This window comes from Nothobranchius furzeri, chromosome 3 (genome assembly GCF_043380555.1).
Source record: "Nothobranchius furzeri strain GRZ-AD chromosome 3, NfurGRZ-RIMD1, whole genome shotgun sequence".
In the NCBI taxonomy this organism is placed as follows: domain Eukaryota; kingdom Metazoa; phylum Chordata; class Actinopteri; order Cyprinodontiformes; family Nothobranchiidae; genus Nothobranchius; species Nothobranchius furzeri.
Genome location: NC_091743.1, coordinates 3,681,173 through 3,693,672, shown reverse-complemented (window position 1 = coordinate 3,693,672; position 12,500 = coordinate 3,681,173).

The window sequence follows — 12,500 nt, the reverse complement described above, 5'->3', positions numbered from 1 at the left end:
AAATAAACAAGCAGCCATGCAGTGCAGAAGCTGTTTTCAGACGAAAACCCTCAAAACTGCTGATTCCTTTGTGAGAATTCCCCTCAAATGTTCCTCCGGCTGCTGGAGTCCCACCAGCCCAACCACCTGAAGGTGTGGGGAGGCCTCTCACGCAGCTCTGGCTGCAGGCTGCACTGATGTAGAAGCAAGGATCCTCCACAGGCTCTGCTGAAGCCCATGGAGGCTCTCCTGTTTTGTTTGTCTTCCCTGCTGAATTCATGTTCTCACTGCTCTGAAAAGGAGACATTATATTTCTGGTTAATAGTCCCCACCCGCCGGCCCTTTGCCACCGCGAGCCCCCATCCCAGAGGGGTTAATGAGCTCCGGCTTCCCTTTTACTCCTTTAAATGAGGCACAGTTGAAAGGACAGATGAAGGAAGCCATCAGGGATGCTAGAAACGCTGCGTTCAAGAACACTCGAGACATTTTTAAAACACAATTATCAAGTTTGACATTATGTTTGCAAAGCAAAACAACATCTGACCCCGGTTTGCTTTTAAAATATAACCAGGGCTGAAGCCAGACCACTTTGGAGGCAACCAAAGGGAAACGCTTTTCTGTTTGATACAGAAACTAAACTATCTCCAGACAAAATGGAATAATCACCACTTTAATTCACACCTCACTCAAATTCATCTACAGTCGCTCTTGAGCCGGTCCATACCTCACCAGAAGGTCTGAAGGAAAGCAGCCTGCCCTCTCGCCTCGGCGTGTCAAGGACGTGGTGCGCTGGGAGAAGGTGCTTTGTAGCCGGAAGGGGTAGCTTTAGGCTGCTGGGAACCTAGCGGGGAGGAGGCTCTCATCGCTCTGCTGTTATCCGACTCCACCACTCTGTTCTTCTGACTGCTTGTTCTGGGTTCAAGGAGCTGATGGAGGACTAGCCGTCTCTGGAGCCATGCACCTGTGGGTGTTTTTAAAACAGCCAGATGAGAATCCGGTCCCGTCAGTACTCCAGCTCAGACTGAGAGACCATCTAAAGGCTCAGGAACCCTCTGCAGGTGTTCAGGATTCAAGCTGATGGGACACTTGGTGAACCTTTGTGTAGGATGTTGACTGTGGGGCTGCTGTGAGCCAGAATCATCACAAATATATCAAATAAAGGCTCGTTTCCCAAATCTCACTTATTTTTCATCAGTTGGCGTGTTTGTTCGTTGCCAGCCAAAAACGTGCAAACAAAACTTTGAGTGTTCTTGAAACCATCAGCGAGTAACTGGTTTTGTTTTGAGTGTGTGAATTTTAGAATAAGAATGGTTGCAGAAGCATCCTTCGGGGGGGGGGGGGGGGGGGGGGGGGCTGTTTTATACAAGTGATTTAGCTGCATCAGCCAGAGAATGCTTTTTTAAGTTCCCAAAAGCCCGCATGCCTGCAGCCACATGCGGCTCATGGAACCAGAGAAGACCTGTTTGGGTTTCGGTGCAGCCGTAGTTCAGACTAGAAACTTTCTAAAGAAAGTTTAAAAGGGGCCTGCCGCCTATCGCAAGATGGTGGCCGTGTGTCTAAAGACGTGGAGTCCCTGGTGTCGTCCCTAAACGAAGGTGGCTGTGAGCAGCGTTGCTTTGTGGGGAAGGTTCCCGGCCATCCGGGGCCGGACAAGTCGGTACGGACGGGTCGCTGATGGAATTGACTTCTGTGGAGTTCAAGCTCGTAGGTCCACCTCAAACACTGAACCGCTGCACGAGATGCCTTCAGGGTGAATGCTGGCGGTCGGAGGAAGTTTGCATCTGATGGCGTTTTTGCAGGCTTGGCAAATAAGTTGTTAGGTCTTGAGAGGACGGCTCGACGCTTACTGACTCAGTTTGGCCCAACTGGACCGACGGCACAACTGAAGAATTGAGGAAGTGGTTCTTCACAAATTCTGGCAATCCAGAATATAGAAAGTGTAATAGTGGGCGTTAGATACCACCAGAGGTTATTTCACTGAATGTGAATGAAATAATATTAAACATTAATGTGGAGCGAATATGTTAACACTGATAATAATAGACAGTTACTAATGTGTGAATACACTGATAAATAAGTCATGATTAAGTTCAACAAGTAGACTCACTGGGTGTAATTTGAGGTCAGACAGAAAGCATTATAAGATTAAACATTTATGCTGATTCCTTCATTAATGTCAAGCAGTCAGCACAATTCAATTCACTTTAGATGAATCATTCCCAGTTTTATGTAATTGTTCTGAAGCTGTGACGCAAAGAATCCTTTTATGAGACAAATAAGCATATCTTTTATATCCTCATTATATTTTATCTTTCATCTACCCCGTCCTGCCTCCTGTAGACGCGCCTCCTCTTATGAGAAGGATGCTGGACAAGTTAGGATTCCTCATCGCCCCCTGCTGGTGACAGGTCAACACAACCTGTGTCCTGGCAGAAACTCAGCTTTTGCACATATGATAATATACATGGCTACGCTCCAGTTACATGCACATCAATGGCTGCTTTATACAGTTAAAAAGGTGTAGTGGGATGTATCTATGTACCTTTTACTTTGTCTTGTTTTCTTGTTTTGTGTTGGAATATTTTCCCTTCCTGTCTGTCTCTGATCTTCCTGCATCTCCTCTAAATCTCGATCCTCCAGATAAACTGTTTCCAGGCTTCTCAGGCCCTGTCCACACGAAGCCGGGGATCTGCCAAAACGTAGATATTTTTCTACGTGTTGGCCTGTCATCCACACGAAAACGGAGTTTTTTTCACACGAAAACGGATCTTTTTAAAAACTCCGGCCAAAGTGAAGATCTGCGTTTTCTCCGTTTTGGGTGTCTGCGTGTGGACGGACAAAACCGGAGTTTTAAGGTCCGCAACGTCACTTTCCGCGACAAAAAAATGCTGACATCACGTGTGCGACCTGTGTTTACACTAGCCGACAGCATGGATGCCCTCAGAGCTGCGCTCGCTTTATCAATTGTCCAAGCGCTTTTTGCTTGTTTGTTTTTGCAAGCGGAATTACTGCTGCTTGCGGAAGACCACAGACGAAGGACGAGGTTAAGAACGGGGGAAGTACTGCCACCTACAGGTCTGGCATGTCCTTAACAACGTATTTATCCGGGTACGTGTGGACAGAGTTTTTTTTTTTAAAACAAGGTGGTGTGGATGCAAGTTTTTGGAGGGGCGGATATTCGTTTTTTAAAAAAACCCGGCTACGTGTGGACTAGGCCTTACTTTTTCACCTCATCAGTTTCATGAACTAAGCAGATCAGAGAGATCTGCTGACTGCAATGCGGAGTGTGTTGCACGTCTGTGTCATGAGCTGAAATCACTGCAGGTGATGAGCTCCGCAGTAGCGGACCCTAACCCCAAACCTACTGCTCCACAGTAGTGGAGCACTTCAGGCACAAATAAAAGACACAACGTACCAGAAGTATAAACAGTTATGAACGATCGTCATGTTAATTAAAATTGTTTTGTAGCACAACTTGAGAATGCGCCATGCGCCGGACGCAGCTGCCACGGTTCACCAGCATGTGTTACCATGGTGACTGGGAGGGGTTTCAGGCTAGCCACGTTGGTGTTGCTAAATCTGGGGATGTTAAACCGAGATTTTCAAAGAGAGCCTGGATTTTGGGATTAGCTTGCTACAGGAAATACCCTCCTGGTGATTCTGGTTGGAGGAAGTATTCCAGAAATGACAAAACCATTTGAGACAAACTACCACAAATCCTTCCTAAACACTTCTTAAAGGTTGAATATGGAACACGGACTCTCTGGTGAACTCTGGTGTTCAGAGGCAGTATCACAAGAACAGGTTCACTACTGACTCATTCCAGCATCAGAGACAAATCGTACAGGGTAAGGAGTATTTTCTACTAATACATTTATTTTATATCAGTATTTACCGTTAGAACATCTTGTGGGCTCAGAATCAGCTGCTTGACGTGTCGAGTCTGTCCCAGACTCACCTTGCTGAGCGGGTTTCTTAGCACAACAGTGCCCCCTAGTGGCTGGTAGATGTAAACATAAACCCAGTGTAATGCCCGACAAATTAAAATTAAATATAGCTTTTAAAGTGATAACTGTACCTTCATTCTGACATGCCTCTAAACGCCATGTGGAGGCAATCTCTTTTAAATATAGCTTTTTATTAAAATGTTTAATACTCTAACTTTAATTGCTAATGTAACAAATTGACACACCAACACAGCTGTTTTATATAGAGCCTAATTGGAAGTAATTGAATTTGATCGTAGACAACTACTGAACAATGAACTATTCTCTCCAGCCTGCTCTGCTTTTGTAGGCGCATTAGGAGGTCTGTCATTATTAGGGTGGATGAGTTGATTTGGGAACGTCTGGTTCACAGCTAATCCCTTTGACCTGATCAGTTTCTGGTGCAAAACGTTCCTTAATCAGCCATGTTGACAACAAACTACACAATTAAAAGCATCCTTCAGGTGGAACTGGAATCTCGGATCTGGAGTTTTCAGGTTCATGAGTGTTGTGCTGAAGCCACACACACACACACACACACACACACACACACACACACACACACACACACACACACGCACACGCACACGCACACACACACACACACACACACACACACACACACACACACACACACACACACACACACACACACACACATGGTATGAGAGTGTCCCCAGTGTGTTCTTGTATTTGTACCCTTCTTGAGACCAGTGACAGGCAAACTACCTTCCATATTGGGACTGTAACCCAGAAGCTAGAACCTTAATGAGGTATTAACTAATTGGCTTACTAATATGATCCATCCTCAATTTAGATAAAATATAAAATATAAATTAAGGAAATTAACAATACTAATTAATAGATATCTAATTAACTAATAGCTAATTTCATAATGAATTATTGGAAGGGTGAATAACTAAAATAACGAGTTTAATATTAAACATCGGTTAAAACAAGAATCTTGAACATCCCTAACAGAAACAGAAGAGGAAAGCTGTATACTATTGGTCCAGGTGGGAATCTGAAATTTCATTGGCTGAGAGAAATAAGTCCCGCCTCCGCGAAATAAAACCGTGCGACGCAGCTGAGCGAGAGGAGAGACAAACGGCTGTGCAGCACGCAGATACAGAAAGCAAAGACTGAGCGGTTAGAGAGAGAGAGAGAGAGAAAAAAAAACAACGGTCGAGGCCGTGAAGAACCCTGATTTGGGTGCCGCATAGATAGAGGGAGAGGCGGACTTGACTCCTTCTAATAAGAGCTAGGAACTTGGAACCAACGCGGTGAGTAAAGAAAAAAGAAGAGAAAAAGCTAACGATGCAACTAAAAAAAAAAAGGAAACTTAAATAGCTTATCAAATTAATTCCATTCTTATAGATTTGTGTGGAGACGACAGAGTGAACCAATCCTCTGTAGGAGGGAACCCTTGGAGCGCGTTGGTGAGTGAATGAGATTAAATTCAGTAAATTATTAAATTCAAAAAGCTAATTACAGCAACCGAGGTGACAGCAGTGGGCTGCTAGACGTTAGATCCCAGGAGTTAACATCTCAAACTACCAGTTAACGGTGGTAGGGCATATAGGAGTTAACGGCTCAAACCGCCAGTTAACGGCGGTAGGGCATATGGGATTCCCAGGAGTTAACGGCTCAAACCGCCAGTTAATGGTGGTACGGCCTAGATGTACAAGGTCCTCAGGGGCGTTATAGCTAACGCCATAGAATTAGCAATGCGTCCCTTAACCAAACATTTAATAATAAAAAAAATAGATAAATAAAAATAAATAAAAGCTAACTGATTAGGGAGGAATTATTTTACAAAGGTGGACCAAAGGACCAGAATTTATATTTTGTTGAATTTTGTTATAGAACATTTTATTTATTTATTTATTTATTTATTTATTTATTTATTGTGTTACAGATATACAAGGTGTCACAATGCTGTATAGAAACACAACTAAATGTATCCTTGTTGTCATGAATGTATTTCTTGTTGAATAGTGTAGAGTAATAGAATCTAACTGAGCCTATTGAGCTGAACAATTGTTGTCATATGTAATTATATTTCCAGAGCTACTGAGAATTATTTTAATAGACAATCAAATTGATGTTATGTTAGTTGAACTGTGAACCCAAACATGATTGGCTATGCCAATAGAGTGAAGCATTTGTTTAAGTCTGTAAGACTTTATGCTGTGATGTGACGAGAAGGGTCGATGCCAACTCGCTAACAGTCCTGTTGTTTACAGGCTGGGTTTTTTTTTTCCTTGGGTTTGATCCCGACTCCTATGATCACTCACTTGGAACGAGAACTGGATTTCTTCCTGACGAGGGAGATGGCGAGCCTTAACCACTGAACGAACCAGGACATCTCAAGTAACTGAAGAGCAGACTGCTCTCTTCTGTGAACAATCTCAACGGTGCGGTAGGAAAAAATCGCACCACCGGACTCTGACTTTCACCCCAAGCGTGGGGATTTGACTTGACGCCGGCTGACTTGTGACTCATATGATCAAATCTCATACCGACCATTTTACTATTGTCGATTGTTTTCATCTGTTTTTGTGTGTTATCTTTATGTGTTATATTTCCCATTATTATTAAAATTTAGTATATAAACCGTTTCATGCTATACCCGTGACTCCAGTCATTCTTAAACAACCTCCAATTCTCCCCGAACCTAATTATTGGCCCATTTGTTTATTTTTTCTTTTAATTATCTTATTGTATCCTGTAATCCGGTTACATAAAACTTGGCGAGCCAGCCAGGAGAATTGTAGAGTTGTTACCTTAGCTAACCATTGACTGACATCATAAGAGTGCCTGGAGGTCACAGTGGTTTGCCATTTTGGCATTATTGGTACTTTTGAGTGTTTTAAAATGGAAGTTGTGAAAACAGAAAAGGTCAAAGTTTCAAATGCTGTTTTAATCAGTGGGTTAACTGATACAGACCTTGATAACGAAGTCTTTGGGTTTATGGAAGGATTCGGACCAGTTAACAGGCGCATTAAGTTACCAAACTGTGATCAGATTATTGTGGAGTTTCAACATGAAGCCACTGTTAAGGAATTAAAGAAACAATGTTTACCCTATGACAAACCTTGTACTAGGAACCCAGATGTTTTCTTCCATATTCAAGACCTAGCCAGCGCGTACAGTCTAGAAACTAGCACATCTGCCACTGATGCCTATCTGTCAGAGCTCAGGGACATAGCTGCGCGTAGCAATCAATCATTTAAAGACCTTCTAATGGAGGAACTGGCAAAAATTGGGGAATCTTTAGGAAGGGATACCCATGCATCTGAACCAGTCACTGAACCAGAGCCAATGCTCCATAGTGACCAAGTTACATATTCCCTGCCTTTAACACCAGAAGTTAACTATATGAACAACTCAAAGGACAATTGTCCACCTACAGAGACTGGAAAACAAAACCCTTGCATTCCACCAAATCTTTTAAACACACCTGAGGTTCAGCGAGTTATTGTGGAACACATTGTTAAAAGCAGTGAGGTTATCCCTCCGCCTACTTCACAATACAGACTAAAACCGTTCTCAGGGCGAGTTCCACACCCTTCTTTTGAAACTGACTATGATACTTGGCGTAGTAGTGTAGTGTTATGCATAAATGATCCTTCACTCACCAAGTCCCAAATTGTACGAAGAATCGTGGAGAGTCTGTCAGCCCCAGCAGCGAGCATCGTTAAAGCTCTTAGTCCAAAATCCGACCCGGAAACGTACCTTGAACATCTCGATTCAGCTTACGCAGCTGTCGAAGACGGCGACGAGCTCTTTGCTCGCTTCTTAAACACAAACCAGGACAGTGGTGAAAAACCTTCCGATTACTTTCAGAGGTTATACACCTTGTTAAACCTAGTTATTCAGAGGAATGGAATTTCCTCCAGTGACGCCGACCAGCAGCTGCTCAAGCAGTTTTGCAGAGGCTGTTGGGACAGCTCGCTGATTTCAAACCTGCAACTCGAACAAAAGAAAGACAACCCGCCTCATTTTACAGCACTTCTCCTCAAACTGCGCACTGAAGAAGACAAACAGGCTACTAAAGCAGCACGCATGAAACAACACTTAGGGGCACAACGAACTAGAGTGTATTCAAATGTGCAAACAACATGCTCTCAGAGTAAAAACACTTGTGAACTGGAAATAGATGATAACTGTGATGACTTACGCAAACAAATCGCTGAGCTCAGGAGCCAAATTGCACAGCTTAAGGTTAACAACACAGATAAAAAGGCAAAGAAAACTCAAAAAGAGTCAAAACCCCGTGTGGGGACTAAAATTCCAGATGAGCCCAAACAGATTCAGCAGATAACAGCAGTGGTGCCCAGACCAAAGCCTGGATACTGTTTTAAGTGCGGAGAAGATGGGCACATAGCTTCTAGCTGTAGCAACGAGCCAAATCCAGCACTAGTTGCAACTAAAAGACTTGCTCTTAGACAGAAGCAGCGCGAGTGGGAGATGTCAAAGCCAATTGCTCAGTCTCCTCCTTTAAACCGGTAGAAGCTCCTATCGTGGGACAGATAGGTGCTAAAGTAGAACCAAGTCCCTCTAAGGAAAGGACAGAGAGACTTTTTTGCAAGCCAGTTCATGCTCATTCAGTGCCAAAACTTCCCAAAAGATTAGTGGGTGGGCGATGCACAGCTACAGTCTCAGTTAACAGTGTTGAATGTAATTGTTTACTGGATTCAGGGTCCCAGGTAACCACCATTGCCAATTCTTTTTACCAAGAACACTTACCTGACCTCTCAATTAAACCCATCAGTAATCTGTTAGAAGTCGAGGGCGCAAACGGTCAAGCAGTTCCTTATTTAGGATACATAGAGATAAGTGTCACATTTCCAAAAGAGCTCGATCAGTCTGGACTTGAGTTACCTACCCTTGCGTTAGTGGTTCCGGATATAAGCTCAAACTCTGATACACCACTACTCATTGGCACAAACACACTCGATCCTTTGTATGAGCAATTGTCTGCCAATAACTTACCTGATTCCAAGGCACTCTCTTATGGGTACCAACACGTGCTAAAAGCCTTAGCAGTCAGAAAAAAACAAAGCAAAGATGGACGAGTTGGTGTGGTGAAGCTTCGAGGGAGAACCCAAGAAGTTCTCCCTGCAAATAAAAAACTGTTACTAGAAGGGTTTATGCAACCCAGCCAAAACAAGCATGAGCCTTATGCACTCATTGAACAACCCACCAATGGTTCTCTACCAGGGGGTATAATTGTAGACTGTTGCCTCATTCCCTTACCTTCACATGGTCCATACAAAGTACCTGTTGTACTAAGAAACGAAACTAACCATGACATCACATTACCCACTAACTGTGTGATTGCTGAGTTAGTTAAAGCCGATCGTGTTATGCCATATCCAGAACCTGACAAAAGTGATCAGAAAGTACTTGCGGCGTGTAGTTCGCAGCAACAGACTTCACCTTCAAACCCTCCTCTCAGTTTTGACTTCGGTACTTCGCCCTTGTCCGAAGAATGGAAAGGGAGGATCACCAACAAACTTAACACTTACTCCGATGTGTTTTCGCACCACGATCTTGATTTTGGTCATACACAACAGATAAGACATCACATCAACTTAAAAGACGAGACCCCATTCAAACAGAAATCTCGGCCGATCCATCCACATGATTATGAAGCCGTGAGAAAACATTTGGAAGCCCTCTTGGAAACCGGTATAATAAGAGAGTCGGAGTCTCCATTTGCCTCACCAATAGTGGTAGTTCGGAAAAAGAATGGTGAGGTACGTCTATGTATAGACTATAGAAAGCTTAATCTGCAAACCATTCGCGACGCATATGCCCTGCCTAACTTGGAGGAGTCCTTTTCTGCTCTCGCTGGATCACAGTGGTTTTCTGTGATGGACCTCAAGTCAGGTTACTATCAAATAGAGATGTGTGAAAAGGATAAACCTAAAACTGCTTTTGTTTGCCCGTTTGGGTTTTATGAATTTAACCGTATGCCACAAGGAATAACAAATGCTCCAAGCACTTTCCAACGGGTTATGGAAAAGTGTATGAAGGACATTAATCTGAAGGAAGTGTTAGTTTTCCTAGACGACTTGATCGTCTTTTCCAACTCCTTGGAAGAACACGAAACCAGACTTTCTCACGTTCTTGAACGGCTTAGAGAATACGGACTCAAGCTATCACCAGATAAGTGTCGTTTTTTCCAGACATCTGTGCGTTATCTTGGACATATAGTATCTCGAGATGGCATAAAAACCGATCCAGATAAGGTGGAAGCACTCAAAACTTGGCCGAAGCCTCAGACTTTGAAGGAACTCCAATCTTTCTTAGGATTTACCGGTTATTACCGACGCTTCGTTAAAGATTACTCAAATATTGTCAAGCCACTAACATCTCTCACGGCTGGTTATCCACCCAAACGGAAAAACTTTAAAACACCACCATGTAGATCAAAGTACTTGAACCCCAAAGAACCCTTTGGGAATCGTTGGAGCCAAGACTGTGAGAAGTCCTTTCAAACTATTATTGAAAAACTTACCACTTCGCCAGTTCTTGGCTACGCTGACGCAAAACTCCCATATCTAGTACACACAGATGCTAGTACGACCGGACTCGGTGCAGCGCTATACCAAGTGCAAAACGGTGTCACACAGGTAATCGCTTATGCAAGTCGCGGTTTAAGCTCTAGTGAAACTAGGTACCCTGCGCACAAGTTGGAGTTTCTAGCCTTAAAGTGGGCCATAACAGATAAGTTTCATGACTATTTGTATGGGAACACATTCACTGTCATTACTGATAATAATCCGTTAACTTACCTCTTAACAACGGCAAAACTCGATGCAACGAGCTATCGTTGGCTAGCTGCGTTGTCCACCTATAATTTTGACATCAGATACCGTGCAGGTACACAGAACGTTGACGCGGATGGCCTGTCTAGGAGGCTGCATGATAAACCTGAAGACAACTCAAAATTCACTGAGGAATGCCAACGACTAGATGAGTTCCGATCTCATCTTTTATCCTCTGTCAAAGAAGTCGAGCTTCAACTTCAAGCCGAAGCAGTGAAGGCAACATGCCAAAAGCACATGGTCTTGGATGAGACTGATTCTCCTTGTGGTTTAGTTCAGTCACTTGCCATGTCTGCAGCGGCCATTCCAGACCTATTCCAGTTGGAAGACAATAGTGACAGTTTCTTTGCTGTGCCCAAGTATAACCATGCTGACCTTGTCTCCTTGCAGAGGAAAGATCCAACCATTGGCCGAGTCATTCAGCTGCTTATGACTGACAATAAACCGCCAACTGATACTATTGCAGAACCCCCGGTGGTTCTTAACCTTTTGAGAGAGTGGAAACGGTTTGAGTTTCAAAATGATTTACTGTACCGGAGACGCCAATTAGGACCAGAGACATCATTGCAGTTAGTCTTGCCTGATTCATTACGTTCAACAGTCATGCAAAGCCTACATGATGATATGGGGCATCTTGGGGTTGAACGTACGACAGATCTCATTCGGTCCCGTTTTTACTGGCCAAGAATGGCTAGTGATATCGAAATCAAAGTTAAAACTTGCGAAAGATGTATCCGTCGGAAGGCCCTCCCTGACAAAGCTGCTCCAATGGTGAGTATTACCACCACCAGACCTATGGAGTTAGTTTGCATGGATTTTCTCTCCATAGAACCAGACAGTAAGAACACTAAAGATGTCTTAGTGATTACAGACCATTTTACAAAGTATGCAGTGTCCATCCCAACCAAAGATCAGAAAGCCACCACCGTCGCGAAGAACCTGTGGGAACATTTTTTAGTCCACTACGGGTTTCCTGAGCGTCTTCATAGTGATCAGGGACGGGATTTCGAATCACGTACAATCAAGGAACTTTGTTCTTTACTTGGTATCCGTAAAGTCAGAACGAGCCCTTATCACCCTCGTGGCAACCCCGTTGAACGGTACAATCGTACATTACTCAGCATGTTGGGAACTTTACAAGCCACTGAGAAACATCACTGGCGCGATTTTGTAAAACCACTTACTCACTCGTACAATTGTACAAAAAATGACGTGACGGGATACTCTCCCTACGAGCTAATGTTCGGTAGGCAGCCTCGGTTGCCTATAGATATTGCCTTTGGGTTACCGCATTTGAACAAGCCCTCTATAACTCATTCTCAGTATGTTAAAGAACTGAAGAGTCATCTGGAACAGAGTTATGACATTGTCATAAAAAACTCTCAAAAAACAGCGAGGAAGAACAAAGAACGGTTCGACAGAAACATTCGTGAGTCCACACTAGGTGTGGGAGATCGTGTTTTAGTCCGAAATCTTCGCTTAAGAGAAAAGCATAAATTAGCAGACAAATGGGAGCAAACAGTGTATATAGTTCTCAAACAGATGGAAAACTTGCCAGTATACACTGTAAAACCAGAGAACGGAGAAGGACCCAACAGAACACTCCACAGAGATCTTTTACTGCCTTGTGGTTTTCTCTCTTCATTAGAAAATGAAACAGAACGCGTTACGAAACCTAGCAGACCTCATACAAGAC